Source organism: Elgaria multicarinata, chromosome 7 (genome assembly GCF_023053635.1).
Source record: "Elgaria multicarinata webbii isolate HBS135686 ecotype San Diego chromosome 7, rElgMul1.1.pri, whole genome shotgun sequence".
NCBI classification, from domain to species: Eukaryota; Metazoa; Chordata; class Lepidosauria; order Squamata; family Anguidae; genus Elgaria; species Elgaria multicarinata.
In genome coordinates, this window is record NC_086177.1 from 13,975,620 (window position 1) to 13,988,069 (window position 12,450).

The 12,450-nt window shown below is 38.9% G+C and overlaps 1 protein-coding gene across 3 annotated transcripts in view; it reads right to left on the bottom strand.

The window, feature by feature from the left end:
* The window catches only part of CTNND2 (catenin delta 2), a 636,702-nt gene that overhangs the window by 150,572 nt on the left and 473,680 nt on the right, over nt 1-12,450 (bottom strand). The window lies entirely within an intron of this gene.

Genomic DNA, 12,450 nt, shown 5'->3' on the forward strand with positions numbered 1-12,450 from the left:
CGCCTATGTACAATTGCAAGATATATATATATGTGTGTGTGTGTGTATGTATACACACACATATATATACACACACACACACACACACACACATGCATGCATTTTATATGTATCCACTGCTATGGATACATACAAAATTAGATATGTATATTTAAAAAAAGCTCAAAAAATAAAGAAAAAATGTAGGAGAGCCAGATTTGGCCCTTTTGCCTAAGGTTCCACACCAATGAAGTAAAGGGAGAATGGAGGCAGAACAAATTTGTGCTTCTTGTTTTCATGTTTCCCTGTCTCATCTTTCCCACTGGGGAAATTGCACAGAATCAAATTTGGATACAATTAAGAGGCACAGGGAACAGGAACTGCATGTCAGCGACAAATAATAAGGATCAAGTGTTTAACTCTACAGTATTGCAAGTTGTTTAAATACATTCTCAGTTCTCATTACAAGCAATCCTCTATGGTAACAAATGTTATTGTCCCTATATTGTAAGCCACATTAGTAAATATTATGGCTGGAAGGTGGTCTTAGGGGTGTCTGGGTATCAATGAAAGAATGACATGAGATAGTGTAAAACAAATATACTGCAATTAGGGAAGCAGAGATTAAAAGAATAATAACTTGCCTAAAGCTACTTACTGACTTCAGAGCTCACAGCCTGATCCTATGCTTGCCACTTTAAAGATTTAAAAGGGTAACATTTAGGATAACAACCTACAGAAGTGTAACATTTCCAGTTGCTATAGTTCTGCCCATCTAGCTACTGCTTTTGTTTTCATGAGGCTGAAAACTATGCTTTCAATTTCAATGTAGCTGTAATGGGTTGTTTTTGTTTTCATTTTCAATACACTATGCAATGCTATATACCCCAATACTTTTATTCAATAACAAATGTCGGCTAATGGACCGAATTACAAAGAATTCCAACACAAAGGTGAAAACCATTGAAAACTCTAAGTCACTGCTTTCCAAAGTCTAACATCTCCCAGACGTTTTGGATAACAACTCCCATAATCAACATGGAAATTAAATGATGGGAGTTGTAGTCCAATATATTTGGAGGTTAGGTTAGGAAAGGCTGGCCTATGTTTTGGGAGGGCAATGCACAATGACATTGACCTGCTGTGCAGGGGAGAAAACTGTGCAGTTTGGGATGGGGATGGGCAACAACACTTTATTGGATGCAGGGTTTGGGTTCCTAACAAACCTAGGTTTCTTTGCTTTCTTGCTTTTTCCTTTTTTTAAAAAAAAAACCCCAAGTTTCTATTCTTTATAACTGTGAAGATATGCTTGAAAGTGTCTGGGCAAGAGCTGATGAAATCTCAGAAGGCTTTGCCAGGTTTCCAGTGGTTACAGATAGGATGAGATTTCAGTGACCAACACAGATTCTTGCACTTCCTATGACTAACAAAGACAGAATAAATTATGAAAAGTGGTACAAAATGCAGAAAACATCATGCAAATATACTCAATTTGCATAATAAATACAGGTTCCAGAATTTGTTTTTTTTCCCTTGCACAAGGATTTTTTTTTAAGTACAGAGTAAATCCAGCTTTGGATATACGCCAGGCAATTTCTCCATGCACATTTTAAAATTCTCTGTACACGGTTAGGAGCTTTAGCATCCTGTACTACCTTGCTCCTCGCAAAGCTAATAGTACTTCTGCCCCTTCTCTTTTCATAGCCATCACAGGACTCTCTTTTCCTCCTAGTGGCTGCCAATCCAGAATATTTCCTTAGTATACTGAGGTTCCATATGCAAAGTGCAGCAAGATGTACCCTGGCATAGCTGCTATTGCAGGAGTGAGGGAACTGTGGCCCTCCAGATGTTGTTGGACTTTAAATCCCATCACCCCTGACCATCGGCCATACAGCTTGGAGTCCAACATCTGGCAAGCCAGAGGTTTTCCACACTTCTGCTATCCCGAATACAAGAGAAAATGCTCTGCAATTGACACAGAATTCTGAAGCATGATTTTGAAACTTGCTGCCATAATTTTGTTTTATACCACAGGTTAGCAACAAGTGGCACATTAGAAATACAATATGAGGTGGAAGTTAAGAGCTAGTGTGTAACTAATGCGTGTAACTAACACAAAACTGGGTTGAAACAGCAGTTGGGAGATATACCACACTCAGCCTTAAATCACTGTATTTTAAAACTTGTACTCTAATGTGAAAATTTTTCAGTCAATCCTTGAAAAAATCCCAACATGCAAGGAGAAGCCATCATGAACTTCAATGGCATCACATATTCAAAGGTATTCTATTCAAATTTATTTTAAATCTGTGATTGAGCTTGCTACATCTTGTAAGGTCTATCATTACAGCCTAAATTGCCCTAGCACCTACATGCCTCTCACCTGTAGCCTAATTGAAAGTTGGTTGAAGGTTTCATGGTTGCATCTAACATTTTGGCACTGAGGATGTGCAGAGCCTCTCCTAAGGGCGAGCTTTAGTTTTTTTAAAGTATAATGCTAAGAGAAAAGTGCAACACATATCTGAACAACTCTGCTTTGGTTTTATAGTATATACAGACAGATCACAAGACCAACAATCAATTTAATCTGCATCTAAATTTGGGATTTTCCATATATTGGATGGAAATTACAAGCAAATGAGGGATCTATAATCCACTTTCCCACCTCTGCCACACATGAAGAGTAGCAGAGTTTACAGATGAAAGCTTATACTTCATGTGTTTCTGAAAATAAAGCAGAAGATATGTGTGTGGGGAGCCATGGGAGATATTTATTTTATTTATTTATTTAAATCATGTGTATCCCGCCCTATAGCATTAAGATCTCAGGGCAGCGTACAGATAAAAGCATACAGTATAAAACAATAAATATGCACAGTTAAAAACAAATTAAACCATGAACCAAGTTAAAACAATACGTATACAACTTAAAAGCTGAGGAAGCTGCAGAGCCCAGTTCCTCATATAAACTTCAGCAGGGAGCTGCATAAGAATCATAGCCACAGACAAGCCAAAATGCATTGCAGAAAGGAACTACCTGGATCAGACCTGCCTAGCAAAGTTGGCTAGCTTCTCCATTCCAGGAAATGGCTCCCTCAATTTAGATTCCCTTTGGCGTTCAGAGCTGAATATCTGGTTTTAGGAATTGACCAGATTTCAGTGCAACCCCACTTACTACTACTACTACTACTACTACTGCTACTGCTGCTGCTTCCCCCAGATATGAGGAGGCTAAATCAGCTGCAGATGGCTGGGGTGTTGCCTGTTTCATCAAAGCGAGGTAACAGCACATGTGCATTCTCTGCTCTGCTCATGTCAGAAGAGGAGGCGGCGGTGGCAGAGGCCCCATGAGTAAATAATAAGACCTGTTTCAATATATGCTTCGTAGACTTCTTGATTACACATTCTCCCTCAAGATGCCACTGGGGATATATTTAATAGAGGCATTAGTGCCCCTGGAATTGTGTCACCCAAATAGCTAGTAAACTCACCTATGTGGCTGAGCTGCAATTCTTACGTTATGGACTCATGATGATGTAGTATTTCCTGATCACTTCCCATTTCATCATTCACCACCACCATCATTAATTACTCTGTGCCATTTATCTATATGGCAGCACTTGGCAAAAAAAATGAAATGACAGCTCCTTACTGCAAGGGGCTTACAATCTAAGCATTGACAACACAAAAACAACAGAGAAGGGAAATGGAAATCGTTTAGCTACATTAGGACTTTGGAACAATGTAATTCCAAATCATTATCCACCATTACACTTGCAGTGAGGTTAATACTAGCCATGGTTAGCTTCAACCATTTAGCATTAGCACTGTTACTACCAGATTTAACACTATACCATGGCGAACATTGAAAGGATTCCTACAGAAGAAAACATGTGAGCCTATTGGAGTTCTCCTGACTGTGAAGTATTACATCTACAACAGGCCAGTGTAAAGATTGTTTCAGACAGAAGACCAGGACAAAATGATGGCTTAGAGGTTGAATGGTTTGCTTTTACAAAATAAGCACAGTTATTTTCTATAAATGAAACACATAAAAGCAATAGCAACAAATGAGAAATAACATACCAGCCTCAAAAGACTGCAAATTAATAGCAAAATACCAGATGATATTATTATTATTATTATTATTATTATTATTATTATTATTATTATTATTATATAAAAACCTCCATTGGAATAATAATGATTATCATTAAAAACTGACATGCTCCATGGGCTGATGTTTAGTTTGGTCATTCTGGGGGAATATAAGACTGATGAAATGAAGAATGAAATCCCTGCAAAATCAGCAAATCTTGTAATGAGGTTGTTTAATGTTGTAATCGTTAACACAGCATTCAAGAGGATGGATAGTCTTATTCACTGAACCAAAAAGAAAAGCTCCTCAGTCCTGCTGCTGTGAATATCTTTAGGTTGTTGGGAGTGGGTATATAGGGAAGCATATTTTGCTTCTGTATTTGGCAAGAATAATAATTTCAAGGATAGAAACAGCAGACTGAGCACCACACTGGGGCCATTGAGAGCAATCATTTGAAGCCCATGGCCATACAGTAAGTCCTGTGTTACCAGCCCACTGCACTGACTTGGGAATCTGGGGCTATGTCATGGTAATGTGACCTTACTGTGTGTTTCCTTGGTACCGTTCTACACTAGATGACTCTGGACATCCCTGAAGCAGCTGTGTAAGGCGCCTTTACACCTGCGCATGTTGTAGTTGTGAAAAGAGAATTCATACATTTCTCCTGCCACTGATATGCACTGCTCTTAGTGGCCTATTCACTGGCAGAGAGAAACCACATGTGTTGTGGGTGCTGGGAGATCAGAAACTACTGTGTACTGCTGTATCCACTGATCTTGTAAGTCCTTTCTCATTCATGAGGAATTCAGTATGAGGATTAGGAAGTTCTACAGGAATCTGTGGTCAGATTTGAGTACATGGTTGTTGTTTTTCATGGAAATCCAATACTGGGTGTCCCCAATCTCCAAAATGTAGCCAAACCCCACTTAAGGATAGTGACAAAAAGTTAAAAACAAGTTAAATTCTACAGAAAGCTTGAACAACTTGCTATCATCCAAGCTGAACACAGCCCACAAGGGGCTTAATAAACCTAGTTACTTGACTGAGTGTGACAAATGAGGTTGGCACCTACCTGGCAGACCATGTATTGCCAGCACGCCGTGCTTGGCTTGGCGGCCACAAGTAGTGCTAGCCTGCTTCAATAAAACCATCTAAAATTGTATTTTAGAGACACACAAAAAGGATAGGAGAAAATGTTTCCAGTTTCTATCATATATTCATTTTAGTTACCATTGCTAGAAGAATAAAATCATGAGTAAAGATGCATGAAGTGAATGAAAGCAGTGGTCCCACTTAGAGAATTGTCTGTTAAGGATGGAAGGGTGTGCAAAGAAATAGGATGGATTGTTCACTAGTCACTGCCCCCTTATTTCACAGCCTTTCCCAATCTGCTGCTACTGTAGCTTTCTTGGGTGAAATTAATTTCCCATCATACAGGAAGGAGTCATTGATGCCATAACCTTTTGTGACCTGTTATATCATTGCCACTGATGGCTGGCTGCCATTTTCCATCAGAACAAAATGATGCTGGCATGTGAAACTGCACAATTCAATCCTTTTGTAGGGTGACCTCATACAAAAGGGTTAGATGTCTTTAAATTCATGAAGAATTGCTTCAGAAGAATGGACCTTGTCTTTAACAAGAGTCAGTTTTAAAAAACAAACAAAAACTTCTTTGTTAAATTAATGAAAACACTTTGTTTCCTCCCATCCACCTCTCCTTCTTTTTCTTTCCTAGTTGGGTAGGACAAAATCTAAATTTCATCCTTTTTAATTTGAGCAGCTTCTCCTAAGCAGCTAACCACCTTCTCAAATAGCCTGGCAATCCACCATACCAATTCTGTTGGTTTTCAGCACTCAGAAGAAAGGTCGCCCATTTGTGCTTTTTATACACCAAGCACTGCATACAGGACGACTATGTTATGCAAGAATTGATTACTGCCTACAATTAATTTGTGCACTAAATACATAATTAGTAAAATAATCAGCAGGGGATCTGTGGCAGCTCTCTCTCTCTCTCTCTCACACACACACACACACCCATATTCACTCACTATTCCTGGATTGCTGTAGTGGAGCCCATTTACTTTCTTCCATACAACTTAATGGGAGCCACTGAGAAAGAAGCCTGCCCCTTCTTCCTTTGGGGCCTGTTCAGACAATACACTAAGCTATGGTTAAGGCCAAGAACCTTGCAGCAAATGTTTAGTGAGTATGCTTAAACTGTAGTTATGTAGCCACCATGGTTAGGAATAATCCACATGACACATTAACTCATGGTTCACACGACATGTTAAACCATAATGTTTAGCTGAAAATGCCTAACTTGCCATGGCTTAGCATGCCATCTGAACAGGGTCAGTGTTTCCCTGGATTCCATTTCTTGTTTACACTAGGACAGCCACCCACAACTTGCTCCACTCCAGATGTTCTGGATTGCAATTGGCTATCCTGACTGGGAACGATGAGAGTCTTAGTCCAACACATTTGGAGGGTTCCAGGTTGGGGAAGATTGTAGTACATAAAATATACAGACACATGTGAGAGGTTTTTTTCAGAGTATTCATACCAAATTTATTTAATTTATATCCCACTTTTTGTCCACGGAGCTCAAGAATGTGTACATAGTATTGAATTCAGATTTAATCATACTTAGAGCAAATCCACTTAAATCCATGGGATTTAAGATTAATCGCCTTTTCCTCTTTTTAATGTGATAGGGTTGGAAGCAGGTAGGTGGGTAAGAGGGAAATGAAAAATTCCACTTAATCTTTTTTTAAAAAATGTGAGTGAAAAATATCCAGCACATAGGCCATGTCAAGAGTCCTTGACCTATTCTTGTTCCACCTGCATAGCCACCATGATGCAAACAGCTTGCCATCGATTCTTTATGGGTTCATGAACTGCAAAAAGCAAGGAGCTTTTGTAGATATTTTTAGCTTCTTCTACTGCCAAAACAAGAAAATAGTGCTCAGCTGGCTAGGCTGGCAAAAACCTCAGTCTGACACTGGGGCCAAGTTTGAGATGATAAAGAATTTCAGCTAGCTTTTGTGCAGCATAGCCAGTACGGTTCAACTCAGTTAACCGCATGCTCCCTAAGTCAACTGCTAAATATTAGTTGATTAGTGCAACTCATTTTTAATACATGGAAGATGTTATTTATTCTTATCAGAACTAATGTAGTGTAACAATGGGTTGAATTTGGGCTGGGGAGACTGGGTTTATTTATTAATTAAAAGCATATACCACCCAACAGACACGTGCCCTAAGTTTTCAAAGCCTTAGTTATGTAGATCACAAACCCCTTTCTCAACTTAACCTATCTTACAAAATTGTTGTGTGGATAAAATGGGAAAATTCACATATATACCTCCCTATGCTGCTTGGAGAAAGAACAAGATATAAATGTGAAAAAGAAGTAAAATAAAATGTATTATTTCTTAACCAAATAGCGGAAATGAAATTGAAGTATGACTAGTCCATGCCAATATTATTTTAGGACCAGAGGAAGCATGGATTAATTAAAAATATCTATATATTTTCTCCAGTCTGGGACTGAGGTCTGATTTACTTCAATCCTGGCCTAATGCAAGCCTAAGTAGAAGGGGTGAACAGAAATAAGTTCATTTCAGCTAAGTTATACAAGACACTGAATAAGAATATCTAGACACAATGCATCTTACTATTGGATTTTTATTGTGGCTCTATAACTCCATCTACTTTGGCCATATAAAGATATACAAGTGGGTAGATTTGTAAATATAGTTCCTGATGGACATTGGCACAGATCTTGTCAGGGAGTGTGTGCACCCACTCTGTGAGGGAAAAGGTTCTTCAATAAAAAAGAAGTTGCTGACAACATTTAAACATAACAAAGAAAATTAAAATAATCTTTATCTTCCCAATACAGCTTATACTAGTTGTAATAATTTAGTGAACCTAAATTATTCATACATCATTACAAGAGTTGGAAAGGAAAAACAAAAAAAGCAAACACAAGGGTTGTCTGTGAATATGTAAATAGTTTTTGACACCTAAGCAACCAGCTTGAAGCTCCTGCCCAGGAAACAATCAACATCTCTGCCAAATGTCCTTTTAATTTATTGGTATCCAGGAATCTAACCCGACAGCAAAGAACTCACCAAAGCACAGACAATATATTTCAAACTGCAACTTAGGGAGTAGGGGGATTATGAACGCAATCTTATTTAAAGAGAAACCAGCAATTTAAAAATCATATTCAAGTGCATAATAACAACAACTTGAATTACTATTACTGAGTACAGAGAAAAAAGTAGATTTTGTTCTTATTTTCCCCTCTAATTGTGATTCTAGAATACTCATTTACTGAAAATTTCACAAAGCAGCTGAGTAGCGGGAATAATTTTAAAAAGTAGGAAAGATAGATTCAGATTTTTAAAAGGCTGCAATTCATATGAGTTAAACTAAAGTATTAGGATTAAAGTCAATTTATCACCACTGTCACTGATTTCAAACGGGACTAAAGAGGTTGTAAGTCAAAGCAGTCCTGGTTATCTTAAGTTGTGGATGGGAAACATGGTACAATTGTCTAAGAATGTCAAAGGGCCCATGTTCACATTTAATAGCTGAAATATTTTTCTCAATATACACAGAAAATAGTTTCAAAACAGCCTCACAATTAAAAAGGGGTCAGAAAAAGCGAATTTTCTGACAATGCAGAAGAGCAACGAGGAGTTGTGTCATTGCTGTCCATGGATACAAATCTAATTGCTCTGAAGAATCTAATTTTAAAAAGCTGATATACATACTGGACTGGTCAGCTCATCAATGGCTAGGCTCCTAAAGGACTTTTTAAAGTTAATTGGCAAATGAACAACTTTCCATCTGTATATTTACAAGCTGCCAAAGGGCCTCCAACCAAATCCTAATGGGAGGGAGTTGTAGATGTACACTGAATAAATGACAGTTTAACTGCTTTTCCACGAAAAATCAACAGATAAATCAATCATTGTAATGAAAAACTAAGTGGAAAATGACGAGGGAGGAAGAATAGAAATAAGTGCATTTCAGCTAATCCTAGAAGTAAGAAAAACCTTTTTGAAGCACAGAAAAGTATTTACATTGAAAACTACAATCATACTTTTTTGCCTTTAATGTTTTGGCTAAATTTCCTAGGGATGTTCCATGCAGACAAACTACATCCCTAAGATGCAGGAACTGTCCTGAATGTATTAGAGCTCCAGAGTCATAATCTTGCTGTAATTTCTGTGATTGCTTCTGAACAAATATCTTTTTGCAGCTGCAAAATACCTTTCCCTTAGTGGAAAGATATGGAGAGTAAGTTTTGTCATGGACTGAAATGTCTCTAAACCCTTCCATGGGGAAAGAGAACAACGGAGATCCTTTCGTTACGCCTTAATCATATTTCAATACAGAGGTCATTCAAAATGATCTTGATGTTAGAAGACTGAGCAGAAAATAATATAATGCGATTTAACAGAGAAAAGTGCAAAGTTTTTCATTTAGGGAAAATAAATCAAAAGCACAGGTATAAGATGGGGGATCCATAGCTTGACAATAGTATGTGTGGAAAGGATCTTGGAGCTGTAGTGCATATGAGTCAGAAGCATGCTGTGGTTGCAAAATAGGCAAATGCAATTTTAGGTTGCATCAACAGAACTATAGTTTCAAAATCACGGAAAGTAATAGTTCTACTCTTCTTTGCACTGGTCAGACCTCATCTTGAATACTGGGTCCATTTCTGGACACCACACTTTGAAAAGCCCCTGCCAAAGGAAGTGAGGCAGGTGGCTACTAGGAGGAGGGCTTTCTCCGCTGTGGCACCCCGGTTGTGGAATGAGCTCCCCAGAGAGGTCCACCTGGCACCTACACTGTACTCCTTTCGTCGCCAGCTGAAGACCTTTTTATTCACTCAGTATTTTAACACTTAATTTTAACTTAAATTTAAATTTTACTGTTTTAACTCTGTATTTTAATCTTATATCAATTTTGCTGCGTGGTTTTATCCTGGTTGTGCTTTTTATACTGTATTTTGTATTTGTGCTTTTAACCTGTTGGTTGTTTTATTATGGTTTTAATTTTTGTGAACCGCCCAGAGAGCTTCGGCTATTGGGCGGCATAAAAATGTAATAAATAAATAAATAAATAAATAAAAGATTCAGAAAAATTGGAATGAGTTCAGAAAAGGGAAACAAAGATGATTAGGAGATGTCATGTGCCCATTGTTTGGTGCAAATTAATTCTAGCAAGCTAACACAAAACACCAGAAATAGTGAGAACTTTTATTGGTAGCAAAATCAGTTTTCACAAAACATAAGGCTTCTGTTCTTTTTGAAAAAGTTATGTCTTTCAATTTCTACGTTCTACTCATGGGAGTCATCCAACCAGTTATACCTATGAAGTCATATTTACTGTTTTGAATCAAGAGCTCAAGCTTATCCTGTTTATTTTCCATACTCTGAGCATTAGTATAAAGACATTGAAAGCCATGAACTTTATGTTCCAATGACCCCCCTGCATTTTCGTTAAGAAATTTAACAAGTCCCTCTACAGCTGCTCTCAGTTTCTGTTACAGTGAATAAGCCCTTATTTGCAGTCCTTACCTCTGGGCTTTTGTCTCCATCCACCACAGGATTCTGTTCAAAGTCCTCTTGATCAAACTCACCATTCTTCAGACAAAGACATTCTTCACAGTATTTGTGGGGTACAGTCCATCTCCTGCCAGTAGTCCTTCATTAAAAAAAGTGTAAAACATGGTTCCAGAAACCAAATCTGTCCTAGCGACACTATCTTTGTAGCCAGTTGTTCAACTGCGGAATTACATTTTTCCCCTTTCTAGATCTCTTCCATGGACTGCAAGGATGGATAAGAAGACCACTTGAGCACCAAAGTCCTTGAGCTTCCTTCCATGAGCTTCATAGTCTGACACAATGGAGTCATTGCTGTGCTTCTCAGGATCAATCATTCCCACATGGAGCAGTAGGGGATTACTATCAGTGGACTTGATGAGTTTTGGCAGCTGTTCCATCACATTTTTAATTCGTGCTCCTGGGAGACAAGATAGTCCTTGAACCAATGGTTTTCACACACACACACACACACACACACACACACACACACACACACACACACACACACTTTTCTATCACTCACAGCAGGGAGTCACCAGCCATGGCCACCCTTCTTTTCCTCTTGCTGCAATGAGCAGTTCCATCCCGTTTGTTCTGTAGGGCTCCAGCATCTTGCTTTTCCTTCAGGGAAAGTTCTACTACAGATCTTCCCCTGAAGTTTCAGAGCCACTCTCTTCCACAAGGGTCTCAAAGTGGTTTCTTAGTTCCAGTGGTGCAGAGTTCTTTCTGAATCTCTTCCTCCTGAGGGTCACTGTCCTCTGTGCAGGATGCTCTTCCTTTAATTCATCCTATAATTGTCCTTGCAGTGCCTCCTGTCCAAGAACTTTTCATCCTCTCTTATGCATTGAAGTGTGGCATATTTTGCAGGTCAATACTGCTGAATCGCATGTGTCCATTTTATCTTCCATGTGGGTCCTCCCTCTTCTCTATTACTGCAGCAGCCCTTCCTTCTTCTTATTCTCTTAATTGGTCAATGTGTGGACCCTTCTTGTTAGCTCTCCCTGTTAGCTCGTTCAGTGAGTCAATATCATTTACAGCAGTAGTCTTTTACTAAAAGGTATAGTTAGCCTATGGCACACCCTGATGTTACTGTTGAAAAAAAAAGATGCTTTCCCAGAAGGCATGCCATGTATGACAAACAAACAAAACATTTGATTGTATTTATATACACGTCTCCAAGGTGAAGAAAACATACTTAGTCAAGAACCAGTTATGTCCATGTTCAACCTCACTCATCCACAAAGCTTTATTCAGGCAATAAACATCTCTTCCCACCTGAAGAGAGTCTAACCTCTAGGAACTTTCCTCTAGGCAAAAACTATGCAAACTAAGCAAGACAATTATCAAGAAAAACAGAAAGCTTTCCCCAAAATGCTTTAACTTCAAGGAGACTGGTTCTGAAGAAGCCTTTGGTGAAAAGCTAGCTGGGCCGACCTTCTCTCACCTTCCTTTAGCTCCGCCCATTTGAGTCTGTGGCATACTCTAGGATCAGCTAGCACTGAACTGCCCTCCCCCTCTGAGGAACACCGATTTCCCACAGACTGTGTGTTGTTAACGTTTTCAGAGATAAGATAGGGCGAAGGTTCACTCCCAGCTAGTGAAGAGCCTGTGAGAGTCATCTCCCCCCCTCCCCGTGTAAGCTGGTACGTTTCTGGCACTATCTCTTCTGCTTCACAGTCTGATTCCGATTGATCACCTGAAACTCCTTCCCCCAGCCTAAGGGGAACAGGCCTAGGCATG